The sequence below is a fragment of the Notamacropus eugenii genome, chromosome 5 (genome assembly GCF_028372415.1).
Source record: "Notamacropus eugenii isolate mMacEug1 chromosome 5, mMacEug1.pri_v2, whole genome shotgun sequence".
NCBI classification, from domain to species: domain Eukaryota; kingdom Metazoa; phylum Chordata; class Mammalia; order Diprotodontia; family Macropodidae; genus Notamacropus; species Notamacropus eugenii.
In genome coordinates, this window is record NC_092876.1 from 106,030,410 (window position 1) to 106,043,375 (window position 12,966).

Here is a 12,966-nt window from a genome sequence, read left to right on the forward strand (position 1 = left end):
AAACTGTAAAACTCTTATCTAAATGTGAGTTATCATTATTGTAAATATTAGGGATTGGCAGAGAACCTGTGATTTCATTGGTATAGAAAACTAGGTGGGAAGGAAACTCTGCCAACCTTGGTTAGCACCTTCTCTTGCAATTTATAGTCTTCACAGGATGCCTAGAGCACTGAGAGATTCAGTCACTTGCTCAGGGTGATCAGATTGGTACATATCATAGGTGAGACTTGACCCCTGGTCTTCCCGGTTTGGAGACCAGCTCTCTATTTATTACACCACTCTGCTTCTATATTCTTGATACTGATCATTGATCCTTACTGTTTTTCTAGTAACTGTTATTGTTGTGTGGATGCTTCCAACTGGCCTGCATGTGGTTTTGATATGACCTGGAATCTGGTCCACTCCCCCATCCCTTCAAGGGAGATTTTGTAGAGTAATGAGAATGCTGTGTGCCTTGTTTCCTAAATGGAAATTTTCAGATTCAGTATTCCTTCCTACCTTATCTGTAAAAAAAAATACATTTTGACCCTTATTACATTGAACTCAACAGGGTTCCTTTGGGACCAAAATTAACTTTCCCAAACTAATTTGGTTGAAAGAAAGACAGGAAGCAGAATGTGCCAGGCAGATCAAACTATCATTACTATCTTCCCTAAGACTTTAATGGAGATAGCCCAGGACCTTGAACCCCAGAGCCTTAGGAAATAGAAGTACACTCCAGACCACTGGTTCTGATTCCATCTTAGCTTCCACAGCCATCTTCTCAGGAAGCAACCTCTGGGGAGATACCATCACATAACTGATTTGGGTCGCTGTGATCCCACCTCCTCAGTAGTCACAGCTACTAAACACCCTGAAAAGAAAGTTCTCACCATCAGAGTCTTTGGCACTGTCCAATGTGATTCAACATCATAGAAAGGATAATATTTTATCAATAGAAATGGATATTTAAAAAAATGCGTTACCATGTGTTTTGTGTCTATACTCTAAGGACCATGGGAACTTTTCATGTGATTTGAAGCTGAAGCTCTTTGTTTGTGTGCTATGTTTCCCTTTAGAATGCTCCTTGAGCATGGGGACTACCTTGTTTTCTATTTGTAATTCTAGTACTTGGTACATAGTAAGTACTTAATGCTTTTTTATCCATCTATTCATTCATCCATTTATTCATAGTTTTCTAGCTACCCTAAATGAATCTGTTAGAATCCAGTCTTTCAGCTTTTACTTTAGCCCAGGGGCAGGAGAACCCCTAAGAGTGATTCAGCCCAAACTGAGAATTTGAGTTTGGCAACACAATATCATGTGAAGGTAAGGATAAATCCAGCAGAGAGTCTTTTGATCAAAATAATAAACCTCCCCTTCCCCTTAGGGCCAAAAAGGTTTTGGTTTCATTTTAGCACTACGTCTGCTCCTAAAACTGCATAAAACTCGTGAGATGAAATCATCCCAGACTTCCTGCATGCTGCTGCTTCCTGTGAATGAGAGGCTATTTGGCACCACACGCCTGTGCTGAATAATTTCAGAAAGCATTGAAGTTTGATGGACGAAAGCATTAAAATGATAATAATTAGTACCAGGCCCTTTGCTTGAAATGCTGAGCTCCAGGAAATTACAAGGCTGCATGTGCTGAACTTATACTACAGGCTACTTCCAAGGTTAAGGTTAGTGCTGCTGAATTCAGTGCCATCCTTTTAATGCTATGACAGTCTTATTCGCTGCTTATAGCAGATGAGGGAGAGGGAAAACATGTGTCTAATATATTGAAAATGTATCTGAAAAGTGATATGAAAAAGTTTAAGATCTTGTTTGGAAAAATCTTTTAATTTAGGGCCCATTTTTAGATGTGGGCTGAGGATACAGGTACAAACCCACGAAAGGAGGACACCACATCCAGGGAGCCAACACTCTGATGGGGAGGTTCAACCAGAAAGTCCAAGAATTGACAGCCTCTAACCAAGCAGCCTCATGACCAAAGCTAGTCTGATATAGAGAACAAAAGCCCTGCCTTGAGAGAGGTGGGCAAGAAGAACACAGGCCCTGTAGCAAGTCTTCAATCATTTATGATTTATTATTCAAACCCCAAGATGTCCTAAAACCACTGATCTATACAGTTTCCTCCCATATGGATTTCCCTGAGAAGATATTACCAGTGTTCTTGTGTTGTTGTACATGAAATAGTATTGACACCGTATTGACAACTGACATGAAATTATTGACAATATTATTTCACATGAAATTATTAATAATAGTATTGACAATTGATGTGCAATAGCGTTCCAAGATGATGAAAATAAAAAAAAATAACAAATAGTCTAAAAAGTATCTAGACTTTTTATTTTAGAAGCTAGGGAATGGCGGAGGTTGGAAAGTACTAGAAAGTGGGGAAGGAGGAGGCAACAGATTGATGGGAGGAGGCTAATAATATTTTGCATTTATATAGCTCTTTAAGGCTTGTAAAACACAATACCCTAGGAGACAGGTGATATTATTATCCCTATTTTACAGATCAGGAAACTGAAACAAAGAAATTTACCCACAACTGGTAATAATCATAATAGCTAATTTTATATAGTAATTCCTGTGCACCAGGCATGACACCGAGGGCTTTACAATTATCCTTGCATTTGCTTTTCACAACTCTGTGAAGTAGGTGTTATTGTTAATCCCATTTTTCAGATGAAGAAACTGAGATAGAGGTTGAGAAACAAGGACTTGTGCTTGGAAAATGGTAGAAAAGGCATCATCAGAACTACAAATGACTGGAAAAGATGTCTGGCTGGTCATGAAGCAAGAGTAAGGGATCATAGATTGACAATCCATGCAGGGCCTTGTTAATCACCAAAATGTAAACAACAGCTAGTACACTGAAGTGATCCTCCATAGATAATTTATGGAAGGGTTTCGGCAAGAATAATTCAGAAGAAGAAGACCTGAGTGGGTAGCAACGTGCCCTATGGGTGGGTATGCCAATGTGGAAGAAATGCTCCCTACAGTGGAATCATGGGTCCATCAAAGCTGAAAATTTTCTGAAGCTCCAAAATCCTTCTTCCACATAAGAGTTACTTAAATATTTAAAAATAACTATTATATCAGCCTGCCCAAACCTGACACATGCTTATTCATCTTAGAAATTCCAAATTCTCTCAATTGTTCCTCATGTGATATGGTTTTCAGGAACCTCTCCACTCAAGTAATTGATTAAAATGACAGATAGCTGGGCGAAAAACAAAGTGCCATGGTTAGCATGTAGGAGACCTCCCTCCAGAATGACTTTGATCCATTAATCATCACTCTTTGAATATGATTATTTAATGAGCTACCATCAAGTCAACTAATATTTATTAAGGACCTACCTGCCTAAGCGCCAGGCACTATATTAAGTACTGGGGATACAAAGAAAGTTAAAAACAACAATTCATAGGTGTATTAACTGCAAAGGACATATAAAAGAAGATGCTATCTGTATCCAGAGAAAAAACGAATAAATGGAAGTATGAATAGAATGATTTTTCACATATATACATATTTGTGTCTAATAGTAGCCATCTTAGGTGGGAGAAAAAAAGAAATTTACAGAATAACTTTACTATACATTTAAAAGGAATAGCAGATTGTACATAATAGATTTCCAGTTTCATGTATAATCGTCTTATATTATACTATGTTACCGAAATGTTTTATTGAAATTGAAAATAAAATAAAATTTAAAAACTACAAAACTAGTTCCTGCTGTCAAGGAACTCATGGTCTAATGGAGGAGAAAAAATGTAAGCAACTATATACAAGCAAGATATGTACAGAATAAATTGGTGGTAGACTTAGAGGGAAGGAATAAGCATTTATTAAGCACATAGTCTGATAAGCACTTCAAAAGTATTTCATTTGATCCTTACAACAAGACTCTAAAGTAGGTGTTATTATTTTCCCCACTTTATAATTGAGGAAACTGAGGCAAACAGAAGTTAAGTGACTTACTCAGGGTCAAATCACTAATAAGTATCTGAGACCAGATTTGAACACAAGACTTTCTAACTCCAGGACCAGCAATCTATCCTTCACACTACCTAGCTTCCTCTAGAGATATTTCTTGTTCTACATTTCCTACTCAGAGGGAAGTAAATAAGATTAAGAAATTGGACTGGAGTGGGGAGAGACCTGAGGCTGGCTGTCCAATCAATGGCTGCTGTAATAATCCAGGCATGAGATGATGAGAGTCTGAACCAGGATGGTGGCAGTGTCTGAGGAGAGAAGTCATCACAAATGAGAGGTATTTCAAAGGAAGAAATGAAAGGGGAGACAGATTATATCTGGGCAATTATATTAGATATTAGGCAATAGATTAGATATGAGGAGCAGCAGAGAGTGACGAGGCAAAGATGACCCCTAAATTGCAAACCTAAGTGACTGGGACAATGTTGTTAGGGAAGTTAGGAAGACAGGAGTCCCTTAATTGTATTATGATCCATATAATATTTTTCTATCTTATCTACAAATATACCCAGAGAACAAATGAAATACCATGCTAAAAATCAAAACGTTATTTTTTAAGGCAGTCCCCTGATCTACCACAAAATCATAGAATCCTAGAGTTGGACCAGACCTCAGAAGCTATCTAATCTAAGGAATACCTGAAGTATGAATTTCCTCTAGAGCACCACCAAAAAAGTGGTCAGCCAATCTTCACTTAAAGATCTCCACTGACAGGGAACTCCCCACCTTCTGAGGCAGACAACTTCTCTTTCTGCAGAACTCTACTTGTTACGGTTTTCTTTATGCTGAGCCAAAGTCTATCTCTTTTCAGTTCCCCTCCCCACCCCTGCCAGGAGTGGCCCTAATCCTTGCCCCTGAAATGCCCTTTCCATATGAAAGACCTTCAAAAATTTGAACAACAAACATGTTCAACCTAAACTTGTTCACTTCTTTGAGACTAAACCTGTCCAGCCGCATCACATGGCATCATTTTAATTCTCCTTTATCGTCTGGACAAACTATCTTGTCAGTATCCTTCCTAAAATGCAAGGTTACAATATTCCAAATGTCATCTGAGTAGGGCGGGGTAGTTCACAGTCTATCACCTTCCTAGTTCTGGATGCTGTTCCTCTTATAGTACAGTCTAAGATCAAATTAACTTTGTCAATAACTATGTCACACTGGTAACTTACATTGAGTTTGTAGACCACTACAATCCCAGATCTTTACACATTGTTGCCTAGAAATATCTCTCATCTTGTACTTAAGTTGTTTATTGTGGCTTTAACCAAAAAAAAAAGTCCTTTATATCTAACTATATTAAATTTTATCACCTTAGAGACATTCCAATGATCTAGCCTTTAGAGATCGCTTTGCACTCTGATCTTCTCTTCTGAATAACAAATTGAATAAGCTTGTCATCTTTGTCTTTATCCAAGGCACTGATAATCACTTTAGTTAGAACAGGGCCCAAGACCGAACCCAAGAGTAGCAGCTTGGTAGTCTTAGCCAAAAAGAAAAGTAAGTGTAAGATAGAAGAACGCATCCTTAACGAACCCTTACTAACATCTCGTACGAACTTTTCAAAACCTTCACAAACCATATGTTTAATCATCTCTTCTAGAATTTTGCTAGGGTTAACTCAAGCTACAAACATATCACTTCTGGAATTTCCCCATTCTGAAAATGAAAATGAAATTAACATATTCATGCGAAATATGGAAGCTAAGTTGTTTACCACTTCCCTAGACTTCATCATCTTCCACTTTAACTTTAGTGTCTCAATAATTTTGTTATATAATAAAATATAGTATAATAATATCACAGATCATAGCCCCATCTGTAATCCATAAAAGGGTTTCTGCTAAGTTTTTTTCTAAGCTTCTTTCTGATTTTTTTACAAGATAGGCTTCTTTTATACGCATCCTAAATACAAGGCTTTCAAAATTATTCATGCACTATGTAACTATTTGTAGAAGTATTGTTGCTATAAATGGGAGCAGGATTGGCTCTAAGAACTCGAGTATCAATCAGGGTTGAGCCTGAACCTCAGTTAGATGAAGATAATTTTCTCCCCAGGTCCTCCCCTCTGGATGTATTTCCCTCCCCTACCTTTACCTCATAAGAGGTCCATGATACTTATATCATGAAGCCTTCCTTGATCTCTACCCCCAAAGTAAATCACTTCTTCCTTATATGGCACTTTGCTTTTCCCCTCTCTAATGTGCCCAGCATAGTAGTGTGTGTATATTATAGCGTTCTGGGTCTGAGTCTTATCTCTAGGAAACTTTCTAATCTGAACTTTGAATCTAGCTCAGCAACTAGGACAATGAATTATTAAATATTTGCTGGATTTTGAAAAACACACTCAGTATGGTAGAGAGCCATTGGGGTGGAGGAGAAGAGAGTGGCAGAAGTGGAAAGAACATTGCATTTGGAGTCAGATAATTTTTTTTATAACTTTGTACATATATACATATATATGTGTGTATGAATTACCTATGACTGTGCAAATCATTTTCTCTCTCTAGATCTCATTTTTCTCATTTACAAAAGGAAGGCATAGGAACAGATGATCACTCTGCTCCCTTCCAACACTAAATTCCATATATCATGAATTAGACAAGCTGAGTGTAATTACTGAGTTTCCTATTTTACTAGCTGTGTGATCTGGAGGAAAGTCTCTTCCGCTCTCTGGGCCTCAGTTTAGTCTGTAAAACTGAGCATGGCACTCCAGGTCACTTTCAAGAGCCTATTTCTTAAAGATTCTTGATTCTGTGTGTTGAACAGATGGTTGCATTGTGAACAATCCCATTTCTGATGGCTCCTGCATTCATTTCCAGCCTTCATTTTCAGAGTGTTTCTCCTTCACTGTGTCATGATGCTTCCAGAACTGAATTTCAGGCTCATAGACCCAGAGGTGGAAGGTCCCTCAGAGGCTGTCTAGCACAACTCATTTTAAACTTGAGGAAACTGAGGCACTAGGAAGTTAAGTAATTCATCCAAGTTTACACAGTCAGTTAAGAGCTAGGATTTGAGATGGTCCTCTGATTTCAAAGACACACTGCTTCTCCTGCATTTCTGGACCCTAAAAGATAAAAATAGTTATACATCTTTTCATTTTTGCACAGGAAGGCTGGAACAGGAAAAATGGGAAGATTCAGAGACTGAATAGTAGATAATGATACAGATGACCCTGTCAATCTGGAAGCCTGATCTGCCAACTCCTGGGTAATGGTGGGAACAATGTCTCTACATCAGGAACACACAGTTAAAAGTACTTCTCAGGACTTTTCTTTTAGTGTTTCGAAGGACTGCTCCCATTATCTTCACACAGTTTTCAATATTGCCCTAAAGGAAAACTTGCTGTAAAACAATTATGTGACTGGTTATCCATGGATATGTGTGGACATTAGAAACCCCAGTCTAATAACAGATATCAATAATCATGATTTAAAGAAACGCAGAGACGACAAATGTTGGAATGAAATCATGCCCCTAAAATACATAGTCAGACAAACCCAAGGGTTTTCAAGTTGGGAGGGATATTACAGATAATCTAGTTCAAATCCCTCATCTTATAGCTGAGGAAACCAAAGCCAGGCCACTTGTCCAATGGTCTGGGGGAAAACTGTAGTTTTTATATATTTGAAGACCTATAAGAAGAACAAAAAATGTCTTCCCTGGAAACTCTGTCTAGGGGCTTGGTGTCATGGGAACTTCCGAAGTCTTCTTGAAGAAACATATTCCACCACGACTGCGTGTTGATGGTAGACACCCAAACAAAAGCCAGGCATCCTAAAGTTCTGCCTACGCTTCTCTCATTCAGAACATTACTTTTGATGAGTTTCAAGAACACACACACAAAAATGGGTGCTCAAGAACTCGCTTATGGTGTGGTCTTGAGAGGGTGGCTGCTTAACTAGGTCACCAATCATTCCTCATTTCCTCTACATCACTACAGCTGTGAAAGTAGGCTAAAGACAGCAAGTAAACAGCTTCTTTCTAATCACACAGGGAAGGGTCCACATGAGCTGCAATAGGTTATGACTTAAGTAAATTATTAATTGTAGTGTTCCCCTACTCTCAAAAGAAGCATTAAAAATGTCTTTGAAATTTGATGCAACATCAATTATTCAGGATGATAGGGGAATCCTTTGGTATTGATAATAAGAAATAGAATATTCAAAAGTTAAGAATCAATTGAATTAGGCTATTATTGTTCTGGCTTGCTTTCCTAATATGCTTTTTTGGAGGCTAATATTCATAATGAAGGCTAATATCCATAGTGCATATCTCTTTGTACAAGGACTTGCAGAACATACAATCTTTAGCCCCACTGTTGTTTTTCTCTAAGGTGATAATTCTTATGAACTTCATTGTTGGTGGTGGTTGTGTTGTTGTGTTCATGAAGACCATGACATCAGAGAAATGATGACATGACTTGCACTTGACTTTGTTTTGAGTGGGGGAGAGCTGTGCAAGGTCACCAGCTTCACTTTCTCCTCCTGAGCCATCTGGATCCAGTGACCAGATATTCATCAGGATGACTTGAGATGGCCCAGGATTATAGCTTATGAAAAGGAATGGAGACCACACTAAAATGTGGAGGATAATAGGGTTTTTTCATTTTTTAAAACTTATTTATTTTTAGTTTTACCGAATGGTGATTCACTTCTATAAATTTTAAATTTTCTCTGGTGATTCACTTCTATAAATTTTAAATTTTCTCCATCTCCTTCCCCTCTTCTCTCCCCAAGACAGCATACAATCTGATATAGACTCTACATATACATTCTTATTAAATATATTTTCACATTAGTCATGTTACATAGAAGAATTAGAACAAATGGGAGGAACCATGAGAAAAAAGAGCAAATGTTGTTCTTTGAGCTGCATTTAGACACCATAGTTCTTTTTCTGGATATGGATGACATTTTCCATCATAAGTCTTTTGGAATTGTTTTAGGTCCTAGCATTGCTGAGTACAGCTAAGTCTATCAAAGTCAGTCACAGCACAATGTGGCTGTTACTGTGTACAATGTTCTCCTGGTTCTGCTAACAGATAATAGTTTTAAAAAATCATCATCTATAAAACTCCTGATTAAAAAAAAAACTCCATCAGTTCATTCATTTGTGCCTAGGTAACTACCCTATTCATCCATTCTATGAAAGTGGGGAAATAAGAAACTTTGACTCTACTTTTAAATCTTTTTTTGGCTGACTGACTGTAAAACCTCTCTAAAATCAATTGTATTCATTTCATTTAAGAAGCAACTTGACATGGTGAAGTGCTTTACAAAATGACATCCTCTATAAAGGATGTGGAATTTGCTTCAATTCCTTCCATTTCTAGACCCTAAGATATTAGTGCATACCCCTTGGACTCACTCTCCCTACTTTCACTGGCAAACAGGATGGGTTTCCAAAGGGTGGTTGTCTTCTCCTCATCCCCAGAAATCTAGGGGTAACCCTGAGTAGTTGAGAGGTTTCTATCACTATGGTTCATGAATCTTCATTTGGTGTCTTCCCCATTGGATATGAGCCTGACTAGATTAGCATTTGCATAGGGATCGTTACTAAAATAGGATGATAAGAGAAATTGGTACATAAAGCATTCTCCCAAAAGTCTAGGGCATACTTGTGCATAAGTACACACAGGTCCGTGGGAAAAGCAAGCTGAAATTTAGAGTACGATGATGGTAAGGCAAACATGGAGAATATTTGTGTGGCATAAGAATAATTACACCCAACAGGCATTCATGAAGACTTCATGAAAGGAGAAAGGAACTCCAAATAACTTGGAGGTATGAGTTACATGTGACATGGGAGTATTCTACAAAGGAAAAGGGCATAGGGGAAAAGAGTTCTTTCCTTTGTGGAGTTTTCGTGAAGGTTCCCTTAGATATAACTTTCTGCTAGGCTCAAGTGTCCGTGTCTTTTTAGGGTCTTGAAGCTTCCTGTCTTCAGTGTATCTAGTTGGTTCTTGGGATGTCTCTCAACAAGAGTTGGATTGTCTCCTATTAGGCTACCATCTTCTGGGCTCAATGCCCCACCTCCCATTTATTACCTTCCTGTATGGGTGAAAGATTTGCCACCTCAAGTTGCTCCTAAGCCTGAAGCTTGACTGTTTCAGTGATGGACTCACTGCCTTCTAATTGGCCCAGAGGTGTGTCTGATTCTTTTAGCCATTCTCAAAACGATTTCCTGTGAAACATACTTTCATTCAATAAACTTTACTCTTCCCAAAATAACTCATTCCCACCTAATTCAAACCTTGGACTGGCTGAATCAGAAGTCTGGGTCTTCTATGTTTACATTAATTCAGGTTAGGGAATATAACCCTTACACTAGGATCACAGCTCGAGTGGGAAATAATTTCAGAAATCATCTAATCCAGCTCTCTTACTTTACAAATGAATAAACTGAGGACCAGGGAAATTTGATTTGCCAAAGGTTAATTAAAGGTAGTAAATCTCAAGAGTAGGATTTGAATCAAAGTACTATGGCTCCAGAGACCATGCTCTTTCCACTCTCCCATGATACCCACCATGCAATACAAAGCAATGAAAAATACACATATACATAAAGACAGTGGAATCATTTTGTAATATTTTGGTGCTAGGAAATAGGACTAGTACCTCTTTTATAGACTAATATAGCAGAGGCAACATGGTGTGCTACACTGGCCTTTGGCAGGTCTCATTTCAAGTCCAAGCTTTGTCGCTTATCAGTCACATGATCTTGGGTAAATCATTTCATTTATTTGTAGTTCCATTTCATGCTCTATAAAATAAGGATAATAATATTGTCTGGCCAAACTCACAAGACTGTTGTGAAGACACAAGGAAAAAAATTGTATAAATGGGTGCTATTATATCAAGCATTCATTCATTTTCCATATTCTTTGTGACTCCTTCTAAGGTTTTCTTGACAGAGATACTAGGATAGTTTGCCATTTTCTTCTCCATCTCATTTTACAGGTAAGGAACTGAAGCAAACAGGGTTAAGTACTTTCCCCTGGGTCACACAGCTAGTAAATGTCTGATGCTGGATTTGAATTCATCTAGGGTCTTCCTGACCCCAGATAGCCTACTTCCTAGCCCCTTCACCACCCAGCTGCCCTATATCAAGCATTTACCATGTGCAATTCTTTTTTTTTCAATTTTATTTATTTTATTCTGAACTTAAGACATAAAACAAGCATTTCCATGATATAGTAGAATAGAAAAAAAAAGATGATTGTACATGAAACTGCAAATCTATTATGCATAACTTGTTATTCTTTTTAAATAATCATGTAACTATTCCTTTTTTCTTCCCTCTCCCTACCCTCCATTTCCTGTCCTAGAGATGGCTACCATTAGACACAAATATGTATGCATGTGTAAAATCATTCTATACACAATTCTATTTCTCAGTCCTTTCTCTGGACGCAGATAACTAAAAAGCTAGTTGAAATAATAATTTTAGCAAAGTAGCAGGATATAAAATGAATTCACATATATCATCAAAATTCCTACATATCACAAACAAAGAAGAGATAGTAAGCAATATCCTATTTAACTCTAGGTAGTATAAAAAACCTGAACATATACCTGCCAAAACAAACCCAGGAACTATATAAACAAAATCATATATAAAAAAATTTTTTATATAAGAGAAATCTGATTTAAATAATTGGAGAAATACCATGAAGCAATTCTAACTCAGAGATTTGAGTGAGATAATGTGCAATGAAACACTTTATAAACTTCAAGGACTGCTAAAAAAATGTCAGTCATTATTGTTTTATAACTATTACTATTACTGAGACTGACATATCCCAAAGGTATCCCATGGAAGCCTAATGTGAAAATAATTATATCAAGTGAAATATTTGGAAACCATATAAAATGTCGCAGCATCGCTGGGCCAGGGCTCAAAACTCCTGTCGATTCTGACTCAATGACTTCAAGCAAGTCATTCTTTCCTTTGCCTCCTTCTTTAGAAATAATGACACCTAATAACAGATGGTTGGTAAGCCTCTTTGAAATCTCTAGATGAAAGGTGTGATGTAAATACAAAGGGTTACTGGTAAATCCACTTCAAAAACAAAGACTTCTGCAATAAATGGCAAAGAGACCTGTCTGCTGGAAACTCAGTCTGACAAGGAAAGGAGAGGGTAGAAAACACACAGTCATAGTGATCCTGAGCTCAGAATTTGAGCTCCTGTCTTACCCCTGAGGATTACGAAGCACTTTGTACATAAGAGTATCATCATCACACAAAATCTTTGACTGGGAAAAGAGAACATCTTCATGCCTACAATGAAAGGATATCCTCATGCCTACGTTACCCATGGAGATAATGAGATGTTCCAAAGATCCAAGCTACACAAAGGACAGCTAGGAAGGGCACTGTGTATTAAATGACCCAATGGAAAGAAGAGATTCGGATCCCAGAGTCCGTGAACCATTTCATTTGTAACATGGGGAAATTCAGGGCATTCTGGACCACATTTTTACTGAGAGTCTTCTAGCTCCCTATTCACTTTCCAGCCAGAACTAACTAGAGGGAATTTTCTTGCAATATCCTTCCTTCCGCTTACTGGTATACTGGTAAATCAAAGGTGGGGAACCTAAAGCTTTCAGGACATATAGCATCTTTCTGCATATGTCCTTTATAGTTAATGTGTGTATTGATAATAGTCAAAATGACTTATTGATTCAAAGTTGTTCTTAAAACAATGTTCTTGTTCCTGTATACGATGTTCTCTTGCCAAATACAAGTTCATTCCATTCACATTCAAAGTTATAATTAGTATTTGTGAATTGCCCTCTTATTTTTACTCATATTTTCCTTCTCAGTCTCTCTTTTTACCCCATTCGTGTTACCTTATCTTCTCCCCTTATCTTGCTATTTCTTATTATACTCACTTTCTTTAAAACGATGTCTTCATTAAAATTAATCTAATCTTGTTTCACGGTCAGCAGGAATTTAAATGAAGAGAGTAGG

General features: G+C 37.6%; 1 long non-coding RNA gene across 1 annotated transcript; it reads left to right on the plus strand.

The window, feature by feature from the left end:
• The first annotated feature begins 1,481 nt into the window (after positions 1 to 1,481).
• Positions 1,482 to 12,753, plus strand: LOC140504994 (uncharacterized). The gene is made up of 3 exons (XR_011967305.1): positions 1,482 to 1,661; positions 4,110 to 4,267; positions 7,101 to 12,753. It is a non-coding gene; the product is annotated as an uncharacterized lncRNA (long non-coding RNA).
• Positions 12,754 to 12,966: the final 213 nt, after the last annotated feature.